The following is a 22,958-nucleotide window of genomic DNA, read 5'->3' on the forward strand; positions in this document are numbered from 1 at the left end:
GCTTATAATACAATAAAATATTTATAAAATTATAAATTTATAATCTAAATTTGAGGTAGGGAGGGTGACCAGTGGGGGAGGGTGAAGGGGAATGAGCATTTGGTTACCCAAATACTTGGGTGACCTGGAAGTGGTACTACAGTGGAGAAGTTGTGGAACTGGGAGAGATTATAAATCAGGGAAGGACTCCTGGAGGAGATGTGATTTGAAAAGGACTGTGAAGATTTGGAGATCAGACGTCAGCCAGATGTTAACTGGGGGCAGAGGAAGTTCAAGGCAGGAGGGAGGATGTAAACAAGATTTCAGCTGCTGGATAATTGAAAAAAAGGCTCATCGAGTGGGTTGGCTTTGAAAGGAGCAAAGCATGTGAACTGGGATGTAGTGGGAGAGGAGCCATGATAAAGAAAGGGGAAAGAACTGATTGGATGCCTTAAAACTGATGGTCAAGATCTTCTTCTGGAAACAAATGAGTTTACTATGGACTCTAGCTCTATAAACTCTAAGGTTGTCCAGCCTCATGTACAGCTGAGATCAGGATCTACCCTGTCTAGCTTCTCGAGCAGTTTCATCATCACACTTTGTCACCCGGCCTTAACATCAAATGGCAAGTTAATGGAATGACATGCCCTCGCAAGGGTCTGGAATGGACATGAGCATCAAGGTGGTGCTCAGCGCAGTTTGGGAAATGGAACAGTCTGGATGACAGAAAGAAACAAGCAACAGATTTCTTGGCAGGCTGAATGGGATCTACATAAGCAGGGAATGGAGAAGAAACGTTTTAAAGAAATAACGAAATAGTTTCCAAAACTGCATTAAAGCATCAGACAGATTATATTGAAATTTGGAAGTCAGAAGAGGAACTGATTTCTTTACACAGAGGCTTCAGAGACAATATGCTTTCAAGAAGCAGATTTGCAAATCAACAAATGCTGTGATGGAAAATCATATCCATTTGATGAGGAAGTATCTTCACATGTACACAGTGTGGTGCACAGTGTGGGCGACACTGTCAGTCATACGTCACTTTTGTCAAGTACAGCCAGCCATATTGGCATGATACAGCAATTTTAACTTTCCCTGAAAACGTGCTGTATCACAACTGACTGTACTATGGGTTACATTTTCTTATCGTCTTACATGTTATAAATTAGGATCTGCTCCAGAACGTCTGGAAAATAATATGAAATTCCTCTAAGAGCAAGAAACTGTAGTTTTAAACACAACTAAGTTATTGTTTAACCTTGGTTTGAGTAGTACAAAAGCATAACTTCACAATACCAGTTAAATGAGTTACAGTATGATTATGAATCTTTGCAGAAGCTGCAGAAATAGAAGCTTGTTTTGCTAATTGGTAGTCAGGATGAAGAATTTGTCTAATTTAGGTTGGACAAGAACCTTCTTGTCTCTATAAACTACTTTGTAACAGGCCAAGTCTCTCTGAAAATCTTTCCACACTTTTGAGCATTTTCCATCAGGGTTTTTTTTTTTTTCATTTTAATAAATGAATCTGTGTTCTCATAATTGATGCAGGATGTTTTAATCTCCAACTCAGCTGTTGGTGGAAAGATCAAAATTTCTTCATCTGTTTCAGCATCTTGCAATGAAGCATTAGTTTGTTTAGGTAACAAAAAAAAAATACCTAGGCGGTTCTAATCTGGGTTGGGGTATAAACCAATATCCGATTGTACCTCCATCTTAAATATTTTATAGGGTGGATGAAACCTGCATATTTGAAAATTTGAAAACTCCTCACTCTAGGCTTCAAGGCTCTACATCACCTTGCCCCTTCCTACCTCTCCTCCCTTCTCTCTTTCTACCGCCCACCCGGCACGCTCCGCTCCTCTGCCGCCCACCTCCTCACCGTCCCTCGGTCTTGCCTATCCCGCTGTCGACCCCTGGGCCACGTCCTCCCGCGGTCCTGGAACGCCCTCCCTCCTCACCTCTGCCAAACTGATTCTCTTCGCCTCTTCAAAACCCTACTTAAAACTCACCTCCTCCAAGAGGCTTTCCCAGACTGAGCTCCTCTTCTCCCTCTACTCCCTCTACCACCCCCCTCTTCACCTCTCCGCAGCTTAACCCTCTTTTCCCCCCATTTCCCTCTGCTCCTCCCCCTCTCCCTTCCCATCCCCTCAGCACTGTACTCATCTGCTCAACTGTATATATTTTCATTACCCTATTTATTTTGTTAATGAAATGTACATCGCCTTGATTCTATTTAGTTGCCATTGTTTTTACGAGTTGTTCTTCCCCTTGACTCTATTTATTGCCATTGTTCTTGTCTGTCTGTCTCCGCCGATTAGACTGTAAGCCCGTCAAATGGCAGGGACTGTCTCTATCTGTTGCCGACTTGTTCATTCCAAGCCCTTAGTACAGTGCTCTGCACATAGTAAGAGGTCAATAAATACTACTGAATGAATGAATGAATGAAAATAAATTTTACTATGGACCTGAAAGAAAAACAGAAATGAATTCCACAATCCTTAACAGTTATCATTGCAGCAAAAACATCAATCACATATAGTGAGCACTTTCTTTATGCACAGCACAGTAATAAGTGCTTGAGAGAGTAAAATATAATAAATTTGGTAGACATATTCCCCGCCCAAAAGGAGCTTGCAGTCTAGAGGGACAGACCGACATTAAAATATATTATGGATATGTACATAAGTCCTGAGAGACTGAGGGTAGGGTGAACAAAGATAAAGTGAGAAAATGTGAACTGATCAAAGGCATGAAAACAAATCCAAGTTCAGGACAACACTGAGGAAAGAGGGAGTAGGGGAAATGAGGGATTAGTCAGTGAAGACCTCTCAGAGGGAATGTGATTTTAATAAGGCTGCTTGGGGACCATATAAAATAGTTGAGAGACAAGTTGAAACTACCCTTTCTGACCATCTGTGTATTGTATGATCAATAGAGCATCATTCCTCTATTGCAACTGTATGACAGAATAAGGTAAAATTAATATTTCAGTGCTGCAAAGACATCCACTTTGGAAGAGGTCTACATACTATGAAACCTTTGAAAAGATGGCAGATGCCCTTATCAAAACACTATGCAGATATTTGTGTCATGTACCTCTGAGCTTGCACACATTTTGATGACATTGTCAGTCATCAAAAGATTTTGGACTTCAATGGGACAATGCTTAAGCCACCTCCGAAATGAGAATTTCAGATAGGACAGCTGGAGACCAAGTGCTTGAGGCTTAAAAATATTGTCTGTAAGAACTAATTATGTTTTTGCAAACTTTGTAAAACATCACTGTTTATTTAAACAGAAAAAGAACCCCAGCAGATGAATGGCAGCTATTTTGATGCTAGCAAATAAACATCTATTTTGTGGAGAAACCACCAATTAGGTTTGTAGTGAATCCCCATCTTTTTTTGTAATCTATTTAAGAACACTACTGAATTAGAAAGACTACACAACCTACTAATTCTGTGAAAACCTGTCCCAGCTTCTTCTAAGAAAGCATCAGAAGACCCACTCTCCCAGATAGGACACAAGCTATTGTAATTCTCAGTTTCCCCTCTAATCAAACAATCAATATAATTCATTGAGCATTGACCCTCAACAGTGCACCATACTAAGCACTTGGGAAAGTACAATAGAGTAAGTTGACACAATCCACACAGTCATTACACTATAATGGGAGAGCTTAAAATCTATTCTGTAAATTTCAAATAAATTACAATTCAAGGAATCCTGGCAGAAAAGGTCAGCTATTGAGCTCAATTAATCCATCAATCTATGGTATTTATGGAATACTGTACAATAGAATTAGTTGTCATGTTCCCTGACCGCAAGAAGCTTAAAGTCTACAGAGGGGAAACAGACATTAAATTAAAAGCCATATAAGCAGTGGGAAAACAGAATTTTTACATATAACCCTAGGTCAATATCAAACTCATAGGGATGATCTATTTTATGTAACCTGTGTAGTAAAGGCTTTTGTAACTTTCTTTAAATGAGCTTACAGAAATTCTGCTATCCAACTATATTATACTATATGAAAGTAATGCTACTGTAAATTACTGTTTTCCATTTCCATTTTGGGGAGCCTGTTAGGGGTGCGATGAATAAGAAGCCAATAATAATGTGTTATATCATTCTGTTCACCATGTTTCCAAAACCAATTTAAAGTGCACAGGGTTAGTTTTTTGTTTTTTTGTTTCTCCTTGTGAAATTCTATTAGGTTTAGTAAAGAGGTCAAAATGTTTAGTTATCCATCCTGGGTAATGCCAAGAGTTTTATAGGGAATAGAAAAATAACTTTAGACCAATAGATACTTAACCAGAACATCAAAGGCTTCGCTTTGAGATAGACAGACATTTCCCGGATGATATGCTTTGTGATACCATTGAATTGACTAATGTGAAATACTTATTTCCTACATGGAGTGAATGAGAGCAGAAATATCCCAGTGGCCCCAGGAAAGGTCAGCCTGCACTCGTGGTCTCCAATGGAGTTCTCCCTGTGGATTGTACATGGTGGAGAATCTTTTATCTCCAGCAGCCAATGGTGCATTTTTGATATTCCGAGTCATAAACAATTCATAGCGAGACCAGAAGCAAACAATTACAAAAGCAGCAGTGAGGGCTATGGGCTGAGAACAGCCCCACACTTGACTCACCTGTTTAGAATTTCATGAGCGCTTGGGGCTTGAATTGGAATGCCATGAGATTCTTGAGGAAATGGTTTAAGCTTCATGTATCTTCCTATTTATACATACTTTTCTATCCCCCCCCGCACATACCACACACACACACACACACACAATCACATCAGCAGAGAAGGCAAAACAACAACAAAATAACAATTTTAGGAACTGTTCAAAACCCAGTGTAACAGTGGGTTTGATTAAACTATCAGTCAAATATTTTGGAGTCCTTTGAGGAAGCCTGCACAATGATGCTCCAGACGGTAAGCGCTCAATAAATACGATTGAATGAATGAATGAATCAGGGGTTGGCATCTTCTTTTTTCAGAAGAGGTAAATGAAATGAATTATTTGAACCGGTGGTGCACAAAGAATTATACATTATTAGCCTTGCCACATGATGGGAGACTGTGAGGGAAGACAAAGAGACTCCCACAGACTCCAAAACAGTTAAAAATGAAGTGAGAAACAGGGAACCACAGTTATGAAAACTGTGGACTAACTCCCCTGATAAGCTCACCCAAAATAGGAAGTTCAGCTAGCCAGCAAAAAGAAGGAGGTACCGATAGAAGAGTCGAGTTGCCTGTCTACTTGTTTTGTTGCCCCTCTACTCATTTTGTTGTTTGTTTCCCTGCTTCTAGTCTGTGACCCATTGTTGGGTAGGGGTTGGCTCTGTTGCCAAATTGTACTTTCCAAGCGCTTAGTACAGTGTTCTGCACACAGTAAGCGGTCAATATTTACAACTGAATGAATGAATGAGGACACTTGGTGATGCAAGGATAAGATAAAGTGACCTATAAGAGTCCAGACCATTACAATTAACCCTTAAATAGAGTCATTCAGAGGAGGGATATAAAGAAGTGGCACCATGAGAAGGGTGGGGGATACTAACCTTAAAAGTACTCAATCACTCTCCCCATCCTGCCTCAGCTGGCTGCTCACCTGCTAAACACAACCCACACACTTCACTCCTCTGGTGCTTACCTTTTCTCTGTACTTTGATCTCATCTGTGTTGCCACCAACCCATGTCCTGCCTCTGGCTTGGAATGCCCTCCCTCCTCATAAATGACAGACAACACTTCTCTCTGACTTCAAAGTCTCACTGAAAGCATGTCTCCTCCAAGAGTCTGTCCCTAAGCCCTCCTTTCCTCTTCTCCCACTCCCTTCTGCATCTCCCTGACTTGTTCCCTTTATTCACTTCCCCTCCCATTCCCACAGCACTTATGAAATAATAATGATGGTATCTATCAGCACTTACTATGTGCCAAGCACTGTTCTAAGTGCTGGGAGAGATACAAGGTTATCAGGTTGTCCCACGTGGGGGGTCACAGTCCTAATCTCCATTTTACAGATGAGATAACTGAGGCACAGAGAAGTTAAGTGACTTGCCCAAAGTCACACAGCTGACAAGTGGCAGACCCTGGATTAAAACCCACAACTTCAGACTCTCAAGCCTGTGCTCTTCCCACTAAACCACATAATGCTTGTCTCTCCCTGAAGGCTCATTGTGGGAGGGGAATGTGTTCATTTATTGTTGTACTTTCCCAGGAGCTTAGTACAGTATTGTGCACATAGTTTGTGCTCAATAAAGAAAACTGACTGATTGATTTACCAGGTAGAACATGGAGTGGACCAGGATCATTGCTTGGGCACAGAGATGTGAGGCATTGCCTTGTTATCTGGTGAAAGCTCGGCAATTGGCCAAATATGTGTTATAATTTTATCCAGAGACTGACTCCTTGTTGCGTTCGGCACTGGCTCTGCTCAGCACGACAACAGTGACATCATTATGTTACGATGAACGTGGTGTAATGTAATGAATCACTGTTCCACATGGCTGTTTTATAACATGAGCTGTTGCTGGTAGTGGGAATGGGGAAGGAGAAGGAAGATGTGAAGAGGAATGGAATAGAAAGGGAGGGGAGAGTGAATCTGGGAGGAAGAACAGAAGGTATAGGGGGAAGTCAACAACAAGCAGTACTCTTTCCCTCAGAGCATCTGTCATATCAGGCAGCCTGCTTTGGGGCTTCTGCTGAGAGGCTGAATGGGTGCGTCCCCAGAAGGCCCCAGACTCAGTCCTGAGCCTTAGGGGAACTCTGGGTCCCTGGCACACGCTGCTCAGACTGGAGACTCCTTACCACAATCTGCCCAGGAAAGGGAGTTCCATCCCTCACATCAGCTGGAGAGGGGAGAATTCCCACACACCTGGGAAGCTGCTACCCATTCAGCAGCTTTTCAGCCAGCTCTTGCCTCTGCCCACTGAATCAATTTTCCCCTCCATCTCCACAAACTGTTAGGCCTCGAAGAAGAAGGCAGGTGGAAGTTGGGGGAGGGAGGATGCAATTCATCACCTTCCTCCCCTTCCCCTGCTCCCATTCCTTCCAACAAATGCTTCTGAGAGCCTCTGCAATCTATTTTGCAATACAAGTGCCTCTTTAATGGTAATAATAATAATAATAATAATAATGGTATTTGTAAAGTGCCAATTATGTGCCAGGCACTGTACTAAGAGCTGGGGTGGATAAAAGCAAATCAGGTTTGACACAGTCCCTATCCCACATGGGGCTTACAGTCTTAGTCCCATTTTACAGATGAGGTAACTGAGGCACAGATAAGTTAAGTGACTTGTCCAAGACCACACAGCAGACAAGTGTTGAAACCAGAATTAGAACCCATGACCTTCTGACTCCCAGGTCTGTGCTCTATCCACTATACCATGCTGTTTCCATACAAGTTCACCCTTCAAAGAATGCCTATACAGAACAAAGTTTATAAATTAGCCCTTCAGTTCTATTTAAAAAAAGGCTACAGAAGCTTGAATCTCTACTTTCACCCAAATCAGGCTTTGGAAGGAATGTGAGGTCTTTCTAGATTGTGTGTTGTACCTTGATTAAACATGGTGGTCATGCCCAGTCTAGACTGCAGAATACAGGAAGCTCATGTCTCCCAGATCCTGATAATTGTTTACTGCATCTGTTCCTCACACAACTGGCTACTTGAGAAAAAGTGAGGAGGGACTCTCACCTGTGGAAATGGTCAAAACCATTTGATTGTTTTCTGAACTACCCTTTCAGCATCAAAAATTAGGGTTCGTGAAACACAGAAAATGACCCTTTGGTGCCAACTACTGATTAAGACATTCTCAAAGACAAGGAATGAAAAGTGGGGGAAGTCACAGGTTTTGATGGTATTCCTGCAAGTATCGTCAAGAAAGGTGAGGGCTGGATTATTTCACATGTCCCTGGTAATAGTAATCAGTCACTCACATTTACTGAGCACTTGCTTTGTGCAGAGTACTGTACTAAGCACTTGGGAGAGCTCAATATAACAGAGTTGGTAGACATATCCCCTGCCCACAGTGAGCCTACAGTCCAGAGTTGGAGACAAACATTTATATAAAAAAAATTAAAGCTATGTATTTATGTACTTTGGGGAGAGGGAGGAGTGAATAAAAGATGAAAACCCAAGTGCAAGGGCAATGAGAAAGGGAGAAGAAGAGGAAATCAGGGCTTAGTCAGGGAAGGCCTCTTGGAGGAGATGTGCTTTGGGGAGAGAGAATTTCTGTTAGATACAAAGAGGGAGGACATTCCAGGCCAGGGACAGGATGTACATGAGGAGTTAGAGCTGAGATAGATGAGTCATTCAATAAATCATATTTACTATCCCAGGGTTTAGAAGAGTGCTTGACACATAGTAAGCACTTAAATACCATCATCATTATTATCAATAATAATAATGTTGGTATTTAAGCGCTTACTATGTGCAGAGCACTGTTCTAAGTGCTGGGGTAGACATAGGGGAATCAGGTTGTCCCATGTGGGGCTCACAGTCTTAATCCCCATTTTACAGATGAGGTAACTGAGGCACAGAGAAGTTAAATGACTTGCCTGCAGTCACACAGCTGACAAGTGGCAAAGCTGGGATTCGAACTCATGACCTTTGACTCCAAAGCCCGTGCTCTTTCCACTGAGCCACACTGTACTATGTGCTGAGCACCATTCTAGGATCTTGGAGGGCACAACATAACAGGCACATTCCTTGCCCACAATTAGCTTGCAGTCTAGAAGGGGACTGATATTAATATAAATAAATGAATCATAGGTAAGTACATAAATGCAGTGGGGCTGGGAGGAGAGGATGAATAAAAGACATGTCATGATAACGGAGAAGGGAGTGGGAGAAGAATAAAGGAGGGCTTAGTTAGGAAAGGCCTCTTGGAGGAGATGTACCTTCAATAAGGCTTTGAATCGGGGGAGAGCAATTGCCTGTCAGACCTGAGAAGGGAAGGCGTTTCAGGCTAGCGTCAAGGATGTGGGCAAAAGAGTTGTGAGATAGATGAGATTGAGATACAGTGAGAAGACTGTCATTAGGAAAGCAAAGTGTGTAGACTCCAGTGTAGTAGGTAATCAGAAGGGTAAGATAGGAGGAGTCAAGATGATTGAGTATTTTAAAGCTGCTAATAAGGAGTTTCTGTTTGATGTGGAGTTGGATGGGCAACTCCACTGGAGATTCTTGAGGAGTGGGGAAACATGGTCTGAATATTTTTGTAGTAAAATGATCCAGGCAGCAGCTTGAAATATGGACTGGAGTGAGGAAAAACAGGAGGCAGGAAGGTCAGTCAGGAAGCTGATACAGTAATCAAGGTGGGACAAGATATATGCTTGGATTAACACCGGAGTAGTTTGGATGGAGAAGAATGGAGAACAATGTTATGAAGGTCAAACTGACAAGATTTAGTGATGGATTGAATATATGGGTTGAAAGAGGGAGAGAGTAGTCAAGGATAATGCCAAGGTTACATGTATGTGAGACAGGAAGGATGGTGGTGCTGTCTACAGTGATGGGAAAGTCCGGGGAAGCACAGGGTTTGGGTGGGAAGATAAGGAGTTCTGTTTTAGGCATGTTACATTTGAGGTGATGGTGGCACATCCAAGTAGATATGTCTTAAAGGCAGGAGAAAATGCAAGACTACAAAAAGAGAGAGATATCAGGGCTGGAGATTTTGATTTGGGAATCGGCTCCGTTGAGGTGGGGAGTGGGATGCAGAGGAGAAATCCATGAAACATACTTAGAATGAGCATCAAGAGAGATATGAGGAGAACCAAGAGAGGAGAGTGTCAGTGAATCCCAGATTTGATAATATTTCCAGAAGGGGATGGTTGACAGTGTTGAAGGCATCTGAAAGCTCATGGAGGATTAAGATGGAGTAGAGGCTTTTGGATTTGGCAATGCAGGATCTTTGGTAATCTTTGAGGGGGTGATTTCTGTGGAGTGATCACATCTCTCACCTTCAGCACCTTGCCTACCTCTTCCTTCTGGCTGGGAACTCCCTCTCCATTCACATAGAACACACCAGAAGTCTCCTCAAAGTCCTACTAAAATCACGCCTCCTTCAAGGAGTCTTGCCTGACTAACCTCTCACTTCCCCATTCTATTTGCCCTCCATTCTGTATCACTTAATCCCCCGGGTCTGTACACCTCAAGCACTTTGATACTCACCCCATCCCAACTTCACAGCACTTATGGAGACATCCTTATACTTTACTGCTTCACCCATCTATATTGCAATTATTTTAATGCTTCTCTTCCCAAGTAGATAGTAAGCTCTTTGAAGGTAGGAATCATGTCTCCCAACTCTACTGTACTGCACCCTTCCAACTACTTACATTCATGCAAACAATAAATTCCAGTGATTGATTGATTGAATGCTAAATACAAGATAATCAGGTCAGACATAGTCCCTGTCCCACCTAGGTCTCACAGTGTAAGAGGAAAGGAGAACAAGTATTTGTATCCCCATTTTAAAGAATTGGAAACTGAGGCATGGCGAAGTTAGGTGATTATCCAATGTCACAAAGCAGAAAAGTAGAAAAGTCAGGATTACAACCTGTTTCCCAAAACCATGTTCTCTCCACTAGGCCCGGCAGTCTCTCAGTAAATCTGTTGCTGCTTGTAGCACAACTGTGCATGTAACAACAAACTCACAGTCAGTTTTGTTTTTGAATATGAATGATAGTTAAGTCTATCATCTACCTATCTACCTATCCATCCACACATCCATCCCTCCACCCATCAATCCATCCATTAATCCACCTTTACCCATATCCATTTGTATATTTCCTACGCGAATAAGTTATCTGAAAGAGGGAAATGAATTTTCTAGGGGGAAGTGGAGTAAGAAATCCATTGCTTGCCTCTAAATACCTGTGCTGTATATTTATTTTGTCTGTTCCAACTTCTGCAAATCAGCTTGCAAACAGGTAGGAAATAACTAAATCACCTGCAGTCACTAGGATTCATATCAAATAGACATTTTCTGTGTGAGTTCCGCCCTTGCCAAGACCCGTCTACAAAGCCTGTCCACAGAAATGAGAGAGAAAGGGTTTTATTTCTGAATTTCTCAGTATCACATTATGATTTGATATGTACTCAGATTGAGGTCACCACTGGGGCCCCACCAGATGCCACAAACAATGCTCCAATGCCTTGAAATAAAATGTAAAAAAATGATTCAATTAGAAAAAGAAATCGAAACTATTGAAGGAAAAGATACGTCCTATTAAAATTCATTTTAGATGAGACTGTATCATTTTCTCTCTCTGGCTTTTTAATCTACATTTAATCCCTTTACTGTCTAGAATCTTTGTTCGATTTATAAGCCAGTTTGCAATTTCCGTGTTCTACCATTTTTTTTCACAAAAACATATTTTAAAATGAGCAAACGTTACATTTGTAATATGAAAATCCAGATTGCTGTTCCAGATTTGTTACATTTTCCTAAACAAGTAGGAATTAATGGGCACAATCATATAGTGTTCCTTGAGAATGTTTAAATTGGAGCAATGTTTAAAGGGCAAAATACAAAAAAGAAGTCATGAAAGAAATCCTAATTCCCTGAGACTTCGCTGAATAATGAGCTCTAACTAGGCATGGAAATTCACTCACATATTATGCAGCTAATTTGGGACCGAATGAAGAATGAACTGTTGTAAAAGACACACATTATTTCCTCTAGAGAAGCTTTAAACATTTCACAAAGTCAAATTGAAAATGCCTTTAATTGCTGTCCTTTATTGTGGCCGTGTAGGAACTTGGTTGAAGTCGTTTAAACAGATTGTATTTCAGATGAAATGAATACCAGTTAATACAGAAGTGGCCCTTTGAACTTATATTCCGTATGCATACATTTCCTCAGCTATCCAGGGTGTAATGTTGAAAGACAACCCCTTGAAAATTAGTTTGTACTGCTTCCATGCCTATCTCATTAGGCATCAAATAGATACGGACAAATAGCCACAGTGGAAAATTCCCATCATCTAAGACTTGCCATCTCATTTTGTGACTTCTGAATATTTATTATCAACTCCTGAACTCATCCTGTTCATTCATGTAAAGCATTAATAGTCATATTTTCTCTGAAATGTTCGCATAGGAATAATTAAATTTCAAGTTTTTTTCCAGACACGATTATTTGACAATCTGCTGCTTATTCAGCATTTTGTTTTATATCATTCATTTGAGATGGAGGGGAAAGAGTGGTAGGCTTCTTGTTTAACTAGACTCTTGTATTTACATATCACCATTTCAGAACCTTCAAACTCTTTCATTTGTTGTGTATGAAGCCATCCTTCTTTGTCAAGGCACCACACATTGCTTTTTTATTTTCTTTCCCTCATTTTAGATTTTAAAGGTGAAATCTGCCATCTTGAGCAATAGAGCTCTAGAATCAATAAGATAAATCTCTGGTGTTCCAAGTCTCCTGTTTCATGGGTGTTTAATTGGTCAGTGTATTTAGAACCTAATCAATTTTTCTTCCACAAAGAAGAGGAAGGCCTGTAGGAAATGCCTGTTTTGCTGATAACTGATTCATGCCAACTAATTCACTTACTCGGGATAGCCCAACCACATTTCTACCTTTGCTTACCTGCTAATCAATCAGTCTCAATTATTCACTGAGAGCTTACTATGTGCAGAGCACTGTGCTAAGAACTTTGGAAAGTACAATACATCAGAGTTGGTACACATGTTCTCTGCTCTTGAGGTGGAGTCTAGATGGGGAGACAGACATTCAAATAAGTTGCAGATGAGTTAAAGTAAAAACAAAAAAACTCAACTTTTTCAGTACAACTTTGTCTAATATTTTCAATTGTGGAAAAGAACAAAGCTGAAAAAGGGCCATGATTTCTGTGGAGGTCATGAGTCAGTGATTGGAAGTCAAATTGACATGGGTTTGCTCTTCTGGAAGATCTTCAGGTTTGAAAAAAGACTTAATCCATTTAATCTGACACTGGGCTAACCCCTCTGTCCCTTTGGTTTAAAGGGTCTTTATTCCAGTCTCTCACATTTACTTATGATGCAGTCTTGACCTGCCACTTTTGTTGGGTTCATTCCTTGTTCCAGCCTCCAACATTAGCAAGGACAGATGTTAGGCGATAAAAATTCAGCTGGTCTTCATTGCACCATTTTTTTTTATGTTCTACAGAACAGCTAGTGTATTCACTGGATCTGATTGCCTCAAATGATTAATCAACTTAATGCACTTTAGGAAACTTGCAGAAATAATTAGGAAACTTAGAGAAATGATTAGGAATGCTAACATATTGTCATTAATCAAATTATATAACAAATGCATCACTAATGTTAAAATGGGGCCATGTATGTGATTTGGTATTTCAGAATATCACTGATGTGAAAAATTGCAAACTTCACACTGAGCTAGTGCACTGAAAGTTCTTCCTGGAAACAAGAAATTTTTTTAAAAAATGAAGTAAAATGGCTTTTCTCTTTGTCTCTTCAAGTCTCATGGATTCTTTTACTGCAAAGAAAATACTATGCATTAGCAAGATTGATCTTTTATTTAAAAAGTTGATTTATAATTTTAGTAGAGTTAAAAACTACAAGATGCTGAGAGAGACTCAGAGTCCTATAAATCTTGCCTTGAGAATCCTTTTTAAAAGATCCATTCATCACAAGATTTATAGCCATGATGGCTTGAGCAGTGGATTCTTCATATGTCTTTAAAATGACAAATCATTTTTAGGTTTTTCAGATAGAGCACTACTTGGACACTCTTAGGAGCACATCAGAGTTTGGATATTCTTCTCTCATTTCCGCTCCCACCACAAAACTTCTAAATACTAAATGGGTCCATGGCATTGGGTTGATTGATGGTGTGGTTCCAAAAGGTGCCAGTACATTAAGAACTAGGCTGCAATTGGATGCCCACCACCAATTTTGGATTACAACTGATCCTGGAGCCTTCACATTCAGCAATCCCCATATGGAATTGATTGGGACAAAGTCTGGGAAAGTGCTCTGGTCTCTAGCTGCTTCTGAACATTTTCCCCATAAACCAACTCCCAATATGGAAAGTTCATGGACAAATTGGTGGTAACAGCTCCTTCTGAGGTTTCATTGCCTTGATTAATTAATTCATTCAATCGTATTTACTGAGCGCTTACTGTGTGCAGAGCACTGTACTAAGCACTTGGAATGTACAATTCGGCAAGAGATAGAGATGATCCCTGCCCAACAACAGGCTCATAGTTTCAGCCCAAGCACCTTGAGAATCTCAATGGACCAATTGAAACATCCCCAAAATGGCCTTAGAATGACTTTAGACCTCCAGCGTGATCTGAAATATCTCCCCATTCAGTATGGCTCCCACCTTGCTCCCTTAAAGATCAGAACCAAGATTGTCAGGCCTGTGCTAACTGACTTCTCATCAGAGTGTTCTGTTATCCTGGGTGGACCAATCCCCTCTTGTCCCTGCAAGCCATCTCTAAGCAGTTTGAACAGTTGATTCCTCACTGAAAATAAACAATCCAATTAAATCTCTATATTCACCCTTATTTATTCCACAGGAGGGCAGCATGCTATGAGCCACCCTCCATGTCAGTGGAAGACAAAAGCGCTGTGTTTTCAGCACTCAGAGAATGGACAGCCTGCTATCCCTGAGATGAGACTATCATTTTTTCAAACAATCAATAGTATTTATTGAGCACTTACTGTGTGCAGAGCACTGTATTCAGCACTTGGGAGAGTAGAATACAACAAAATAACAGACACATTTCCTGCCTAGGTCACTAAAAAACCTGATGAGAGCTGGAGAATATGACAGACTGTCTGCAACCCACCACTCTCTTATGTTTACTGAAAATCTGAAATTACGATATGGCAAGGGGACAAAGCTGGAACAACAGTGGAGAAATATGGTTTCAAATTTATACCATGTGCAGCTCATCTATTTTACTAGATAATGTATGGTGACTCTAGGTTGATGCAAAGAAATCTAATACTATTCTTTCTCAGCAGCAGCTGCAATATCTAGGCTAGGAGAATCATTACATCCATTAACTTCATCAAACAGTACTTATTTGTCCCTTCATGACTAATTTAGACTGCCCTGGGGTCTTCTAAACAAACCCAAAGGCAGACAAAGCCCATTGTGTATCAAAGTCTGTGCCTTTGTCTGAGACAATGGAATCAGATCAATTATTTCTAGCTCCAATGAAACAGTTCTAGCAGAAACTACTTATTCATAAACTAGTTGAGAGGTTCAGACCTCTATAGATTTGATCCCCTCTCGGGATCACACCTGGAGAGTTTCCAGTATTCTCCCAGTCTCAACTATGGGAAGGAGAGTGAAGCAGATGCATATCCATTCCATTCCTTGCTTTGGCCAGTGGCTTCAAGTCAAAACTCTAAAGATACACTACCAGAATGATTACAGATAGAGGTGGGACGTTCTGGGAGAGATTTATCCATTCATTAATTCATTCATTCATTCAATCGTATTTATGTGTTCATGGCATTGCTTTGGGTAGGAGACGACAACAACATTAGACAAGACATAGATTGGATAGACATTACCCTTACCTTCTTAAAGGATCATGTGTTCCCCCTTCTTGTCAGCCCTTTCCCAAAGTCTTTCCCGCACAGTAAAGCTCTAATGTGCAGTTTGCTTATTTTTAGAAAAGGCCTTAGGAGTCAGGAGTCATCGGTTCTAATCCCAGGTCAGCCACTGGTACTGGGGAAGTCATTTAGCTTCCCTGGGCATCAGTTACTTCCTCTGTTAAATGAGGCTAGGATACCTTTTGTCACTATTCTTTAGATGATGCGACCCAGGGAAGATAGGAAATATACCTGAAATAATTATTGTAGCTGCTCCGGTAATTAGCATAGTGTTTGAAAACCAGTAAACATTACTACATTCCTTATCTAACTAAACTGATTGAAATATCCTGTTTTACCCCTCCTCATAAAGTTCCAGTGGTTGAGCATACATTTCTCTCTCTCTCCTTTCTACCTAACTTCACTCCTCTCCCACTACAATCCAACTCACACATTTCACTCCTCTCTACCATCAACCTAGTTATCAGGTCTAGTCCTTGTCTCTCTCACCATCTATCCCTTGTTCATGTCATCCTTCCTGTCTGGAACTCCTCCCCATATCCAACAGATCACCTTTTCTCTCATTTTCAAAGGCCTACTACAATTATATCTCTCCCAGGAAGCCTTCCTTGACTAGCTTCTCATCTCCCAACCCTTACTAGTTCTCTCTGCTGCCTATGGATTATATCCATTTCACCTAAGGTCTTTGACATTCATTCCACTCTCACCACCAGAGCATGTATTCTGTTTCTTCTTCTAGCTGTAATTTATTTTTTCTCTGTCTCCCCCATTAGACTGTAAGCTCCATATAGGCAGGAATCAGATCTTCCAACTCTATCTTGTTTACCAAGCACTGTACTAAACATTCTGCATGCAGTAAGCATCCAATTGATACCACTGATAGTGACGTGTCTAGGCACTGGGGAGGAAGGAGCAAAAACCAGACACAGACCTCTATAATAATAATAATGTTGGTATTTGTTAAGCGCTTACTATGTGCAGAGCACTGTTCTAAGCGCTGGGGTAGACACAGGGGAATCAGGTTGTCCCACGTGGGGCTCACAGTCTTCATCCCCATTTTACAGATGAGGTAACTGAGGCACAGAGAAGTGAAGTGACTTGCCCACAGCCACACAGCTGACAAGTGGCGGAGCCGGGATTCGAACCCATGATCTCTGACTCCAAAGCCCGTGCCCTTTCCACTGAGCCACGCTGCTTCTCTATGACCTGGAGTCCCTGGGAAGGTAGAGATTGGGAAGGTGAGAGAAGATGAAATGTCTGAGGTCAAACATTTTCCCCTCCAACAATCCCAGAAGCAGTTTGGGATTGAAAGGGTATCTCCTTTTGATTACTGTATTTATAAATATTTTAGTGCCAGGCTCTTGATTTAGAGAACAAGTTCTTTATGGGCAATTTGCAGTTTTACACTTCCCAAACACATAGTACAGTGCTCTATTTCTTCCAAGCACTTAGTAGAGTGCTCTGCACATAGTAGGAGCTCAATAAATAATATTGAATGAATGAATACTATTACTACTTTTCATTCATACATTCACTAGCATTTATTGAGCACTTACTATTGCTACTAGTACTTGTAATATAACTTTCACCTTTGAAATGGAAATCTGTCACCTAAGGCCAGGGATTGGACTTCACTAACGTGTATGGAGTTGTGTATGCTTATAGCCACACTTGCACCCATAAATAAAATTCACCGTTAGTGATGTTTGTGTGCACTCTCTTGTACATGCACATGGATACTCACACTCACACACACACACTTCAGATTTCCTGAGAAACTTGTCTGGCTCAGTAAGTTCCAAACATCATCAAAAGACTGAGAAAGTGTGTCAGGAAGTACTCAGTGCAGAGAGATGAATGTGTTCTAGGGACCTGTACATAAGAAGACAAGCAAAAAAAAAAAGGTTCACTTTTAAATTCAGCCCTGTTTTACGGTCCGACAATACATCTGAAGAAAATAAAAGTTCTGCCCCAGTCTATGCCTGGGAAATCTAACACATAACCAAAGCATCAGTACCGTGAGAACTGTATGGCCTAGTGGAAAGAGAACAGACCTGGGAGTCAACAAATACCATTGATTGATTGACTTTCAAGTAGATTCTGACTCTTGGAAATAGTTTTCAGAGAAGCCACCTTTCCATTGCTTCTCTAGGTAAGCATATTTTGATAGAATGACACCCTAGTCATATTTTTGGATTAAGAGTGTCAATAGGAAGAAAACATTTAGCAAAGCTGTTCAAAAAAGCAGTCCAGTAACAGCACAGCAGGTGAACGAGAACAAGAAACTATAACAATCTGGACTATTTCCTTTTTGTCCTGGGAGGTATTTGCACACTCATAATTAGCTGCAAATAGGAAATGAGCAATGAACTGTTCCATATGAATACTGTGTTTTGTTATTCAGGGTCCATCTCACCATGATGTTTCTTGAGAGCAGGTGTCAGCTAGCTCTTTTGGCAGAAGAGCCAAACAGTGAAACCTTGAAACAGTTGAGTGCAAAGAACCATACAATTTTTCCTCAGAGGTGACAGATAATGTTATTTGGGAGAGAGAGGAGAGGAAGGAGATGGAAAAGAGAAAGAGCAATAGAAGAGGTGGGAAGAGAAGGATATAAAAGAGAAGGGGGATGAAAAAGGTGTCAACAACAGGAGCAGCAACCCACACGTGTAATTGTGGCATCAGAGACCTATTAAAATCCTGTCACCTTCCTCACACCGCCCAGTCAGAATATCTTTAACTCTGCACTAACCAGCACTCCATTCTCCTATGACATGGAGGTTGCATTCATAATGAGTACCACGTTAAGGAAAAAACACATGATAGGACAAGCATTTTAAACCATCCTGCATAGTTATGCATAACCATGCCCTCTGACATCTCAGATAGAGGCACATTATGGAAGAAATATTCCGTAACTCCCTAACAGCATTCTATCTAAACTCCACTGAAAACATTCACAGTACAGAAGAATTTAGGAGCAGCATGGTCTATAATGGCAAGAGCACGGGCTTGGGAGTCAGAGGTTGTGGGTTCTAATCCTGATCCCACCACTTGTCTGCTGTGTGACCTTGGGCAAGTCACTTAACTTCTCTGTGCCTCAGTTATCTCATTTGTAAAATGGGGGTTGAGACTATGAGCCCCATGTGGGACAATCTGATTACCTTGTATTTACCCCAGAGCTTAGAACAGTGCTTGGCCCATAGTAAGCGCTTAACAAATACCATAATTACTACTATTATTATTATCACCTTCAAAGTTTGAGGAAGTATACTTTCCTGGAACTGGGAATAAAGTTATCTTTGGTGATTCACCAGGCAGGATTCATAGCAGCACTTCCTTTCCTACTGAAATCCTCACAGATATGCATGAGATGTGGAAACAATCTGTAGAGGTGGCTGTCCCCAAAGTAAGGGATTAACTATGGTGTGGACTACTTCAGAGCCAGAGTCTGTGTTCCTTCATTCTGAAAAGCAGAAATAAAAATAATTTTGAAGGAAGTCCCTGGAGTGTGCTGGACTCAGTCAATCAAACATTTACTGAGCACTTACTGTGCACAGAGCACTGAATTAAATGCTTGAGAGTATAGTATAACAGAATTGATAGGCATGTTCACTGCCCACAGGGAGCTTACAATCTAGAAGGGGAATCAAACATCAAAATAAATTACAGAAATATACATAATTGTTGTCAGCTGAGGGTGGGGTGAATTAAGGGTACAAATCCAAATACAGGAGTAACACAGAAGGGAGAGGGAGTAGGGGAGATGAAGCCCTCTTGAAAGAGGTGGGATTTTAATAAAACTTTGAAGGTGGGGCAAATGAAGTCATGAAGTGGGAGGGAGTTGCAGCTCAGAGAAAGGACTCCAATTTTGATTTGTTTCATATCTAGGGATAAGGTGGATTCACACACCCTTCTTGAGTGCACTGGTTATCTCTGATGGGCCTTTGGTATCATGTATTTCTTCAACTATTACACTTACCACAGTTGCCCATAATCCTGAATGATCTACGTGTTTCGACCCAGAATAAATTCCCCCAAACACAACGTGTTAATCTACCTTAGTGTCAACTCCATTAGAGAAAATTGCAGTTCATTTGTTCAGAAAGGATGAAATTAGTCACCTTAAGAACATTTGAATTTCAAAGATGCTGGGGAACAAAAAACAACCAAAGATAATGACATAATAAAGAAGGTTTATTAATGTAGAAATAGGCTTAACCTTTGGAAGACATAATCTCAAAATGTTCTCTTCTCATGGTAGGTAAAATACTTTTTTTCCTTTTGCAAGGGTATTTTGCATAATTGGACTAGGTTATCAATCAATCAAAATCATTATAGTGTTTATTGAATCCCTACTACCTGCACTTGGGAGAGTACAATATAGTGACCCTGCCCTCAAGGAATTTACAATCTACCATATCACCTGAACTAAGATTGGTTCAGATTACAGCTAATAGAAGGTTTGGGCCTCAGGACTTGTAATCCTTTTCAACAGACTATTGCACTAAGGGAAATTTGGGAAGGATAGATGGAGGGAGGTATAGAGGGAGCTGGGAGAGATAACCAAGCCCTGCTTCCACAGAGTCAAAATCTGGGCCTGGAGAGGTGAGGGGAATAAGAATTCTGCTGTATGACCTAGGCCAAGTCACTTAAATTCTCTGTGCCTCAGTTACCTAGTCTATAAAATGGTGATTAAGAGTATGAAACCCATTTGGGAGGTGGACTATTGGCTTGTATCTACTCCAGTGTTCAGTGCAGTGCCTAGCACAGAGTAAACACTTGATAATACCATAAAATAAATAAATTAAATAAATAAAAGAATATCTCTCAAACTGATCTCACTTCTGCATCCTAGAACATTGTGAGAGCAAATGACTATTTTCATTTCTCCTACCCTCCATTCAATTTTCATTTCCACTTGACTGGTCCCCTTTATTAAATTGATTTAGGAGGCAGTTTACTGGAACATGTCAGCCTTACATAAAGCTAGCAGCAATTGGGTGTCAGCCTTGCAGTGAAGATTTCAGGAATGTCAGGATACCAATCAATCAATCAATGGTGTTTATTGAGTCTTTATTGTGTGCAAAGCCCTGTAATAACTACTTGGGAGAGTACACTACAACAGAGATGGTAGATGCATTCTCTGGCTAAAAGGAGCTTATGGTCTAGAAGGGGAGACAGACATTAAAATAAATTATGGTTACATACACAAGTGCAGTGGGACAGAGGGTAGGTGAATATCAAGGGCTCAAAGGCTATAGTTTCATCAATAACATTTTACTATACTCTTCCAAACACTACGGTGTTCTGCCCACAGTAAGTGCTCAATAAAAGCCACTGATTGATTGATACAAATTAATGTGCATATGTTACCCAGAAGGGAGAGGGAGTAGGGAAATTGAGGGCTTAGTTGGCAGAAAACTCTTGGTGGAGACATGAATTTAATAAGACTTTAAAAGTAGAGAGAGTGGTGGTCTGCTTCATAGGAAGGGAAGAGGTTCCAGGCCAGAGGAAGTTCCAGGCTAGCCTCGCCTATCTCACCACCAACAACTTTCCCACATCCTTGCCTGGAACTCCCTGCCCCTCCATATATGCCAGACCACCACTCTCTCCACCTTAAATTCCTTAAGGTCCCATCTTCTCCAAGAGGCTTTCCCAATTAAGCTCTCTTTTCCTCAGCTTGCTCTCCCTTTTGCATCATCTATTGTCTTGGATAACTGACCTTTAGACATTTGATATTCTCCCCACCCCTGGCTCCATAACACATGTACATATCTGTAAATTCTTTATTTTAAATTACTTATTCATTCATATTAATGTTTGTTTCTCCTTCTGTATCTTGAGCTCATTATGGGTTATGGGCATGGAGTGTGTCTGCTAATTCTGCTGATTTTCCCAATCATTTAGTACAGTTCTCCACACATAACAAGCACTCAATAAATATCACTGATTGATTGATTGATAGACTAGACTGAGGCACAGTGAGTAGGTTGGCTGTAGAGGAGATAAGTTAGCAGGCTGGGTAGTAGTAAGAAATCAGTGAGGAAGTTAGGAGGAAGGGAGCTTTAAAGCTGAAGATAAGGAGTTTCTGTTTGATGTGGAGGTGAATGGGTAAGCACTGGCTAATCTTGAGGAATGGGGAGATGTAGACTGAACTTTCTTGAAAAAATGATCTGGGCAGCAGAGTGAAGTATGGACTGCAGTGAGGAGAAGCAGGAACCAGGTATGTTAGCAGGAGGTTGATGTAGTAGTCATGGTGGGATAGGGTAAATGCTTAGAACAGGATAGTAACCATTTGGTTGGAGAGGATTTTAACAACGTTGTGAAGGTAGAACCAACAGGGTTTGGTGACATTGAATATGAGGGTTGAATGAGAGTGATGAGACAAGGAGAAATGAAAACAACTAGTCCAATGGATTAAAAATGGAGCACAGCTACAGGAAGAAATTTCCAAGGCAACGTGGTGCAAAAGGAATTGTCAGTCACGTGCTGCTTATGTCAGTTAGTCACCCATGCTAATAAAATCTTCCCATCAAAGGTGTCATCTTTTACCCTGTAGGACAGATGTGTGCATGTGTGTGTAAGCGTGTGCACATGTTTATGCATACTATTTTATTAGCATCTTACATTCATACATTTTGTGTGGTTTATAATTCTAAGCATCTACAGGGCAGGAACTCTATTTTAAAATGAATCTGAATAATGACTCATTTAGTTTCCTGCTCACTAGGCCATTTCAGGAAGATTCCATTAGTGTGTTCAAATATTATACTCATCTGAGTGGGTCCTACAGAGGGAGAGAAGCACACTTGCTAGTCAAAGGGATCAAAACCAAATGGCAAGATACCTGACGATGTTTCAGAAAAAAATGAGGGTATTTTACCTCAGAGGTATCATAACAGATATTGGAAAATCATTTACTCAGGGGTGCTCTTTATTTCCCAGAAAATCCATCTTAAATTGTCCTTCAACCATAACTGATACATATTATATATATATAACCAAGACTTTGAGATCAGGGAATTGGTGCAGAAGAATTGAGCATAGTGATTCTGTTTTATCCAGCACAACTTACACTCTTGTCCCACACTCGTGTTCCCTCTGGGGCAGTCAGTCATGCACCAAGCATTAGGTCAACTGGGTGCAGAACACTGCAAAGTATGTGCAAGAATTTTATATAAAAAAAAATTATGCCCAAATGACTACCATATAGTACATATGCTCCTATCTCTCTCCACTCCAGTCCACACTTCACACTGCTGCCCAGATCCTTTTTCTAATTTTTCTACCATTCAGAACATGTCACCCTGTTCCTCATTAAACTCCGATGGTTGCTCATCCACCTCTGAATCAAATAAAAACTCCTCACCTTTGGCTTTA

This window comes from Ornithorhynchus anatinus, chromosome 4 (assembly GCF_004115215.2).
Source record: "Ornithorhynchus anatinus isolate Pmale09 chromosome 4, mOrnAna1.pri.v4, whole genome shotgun sequence".
In the NCBI taxonomy this organism is placed as follows: Eukaryota; Metazoa; Chordata; class Mammalia; order Monotremata; family Ornithorhynchidae; genus Ornithorhynchus; species Ornithorhynchus anatinus.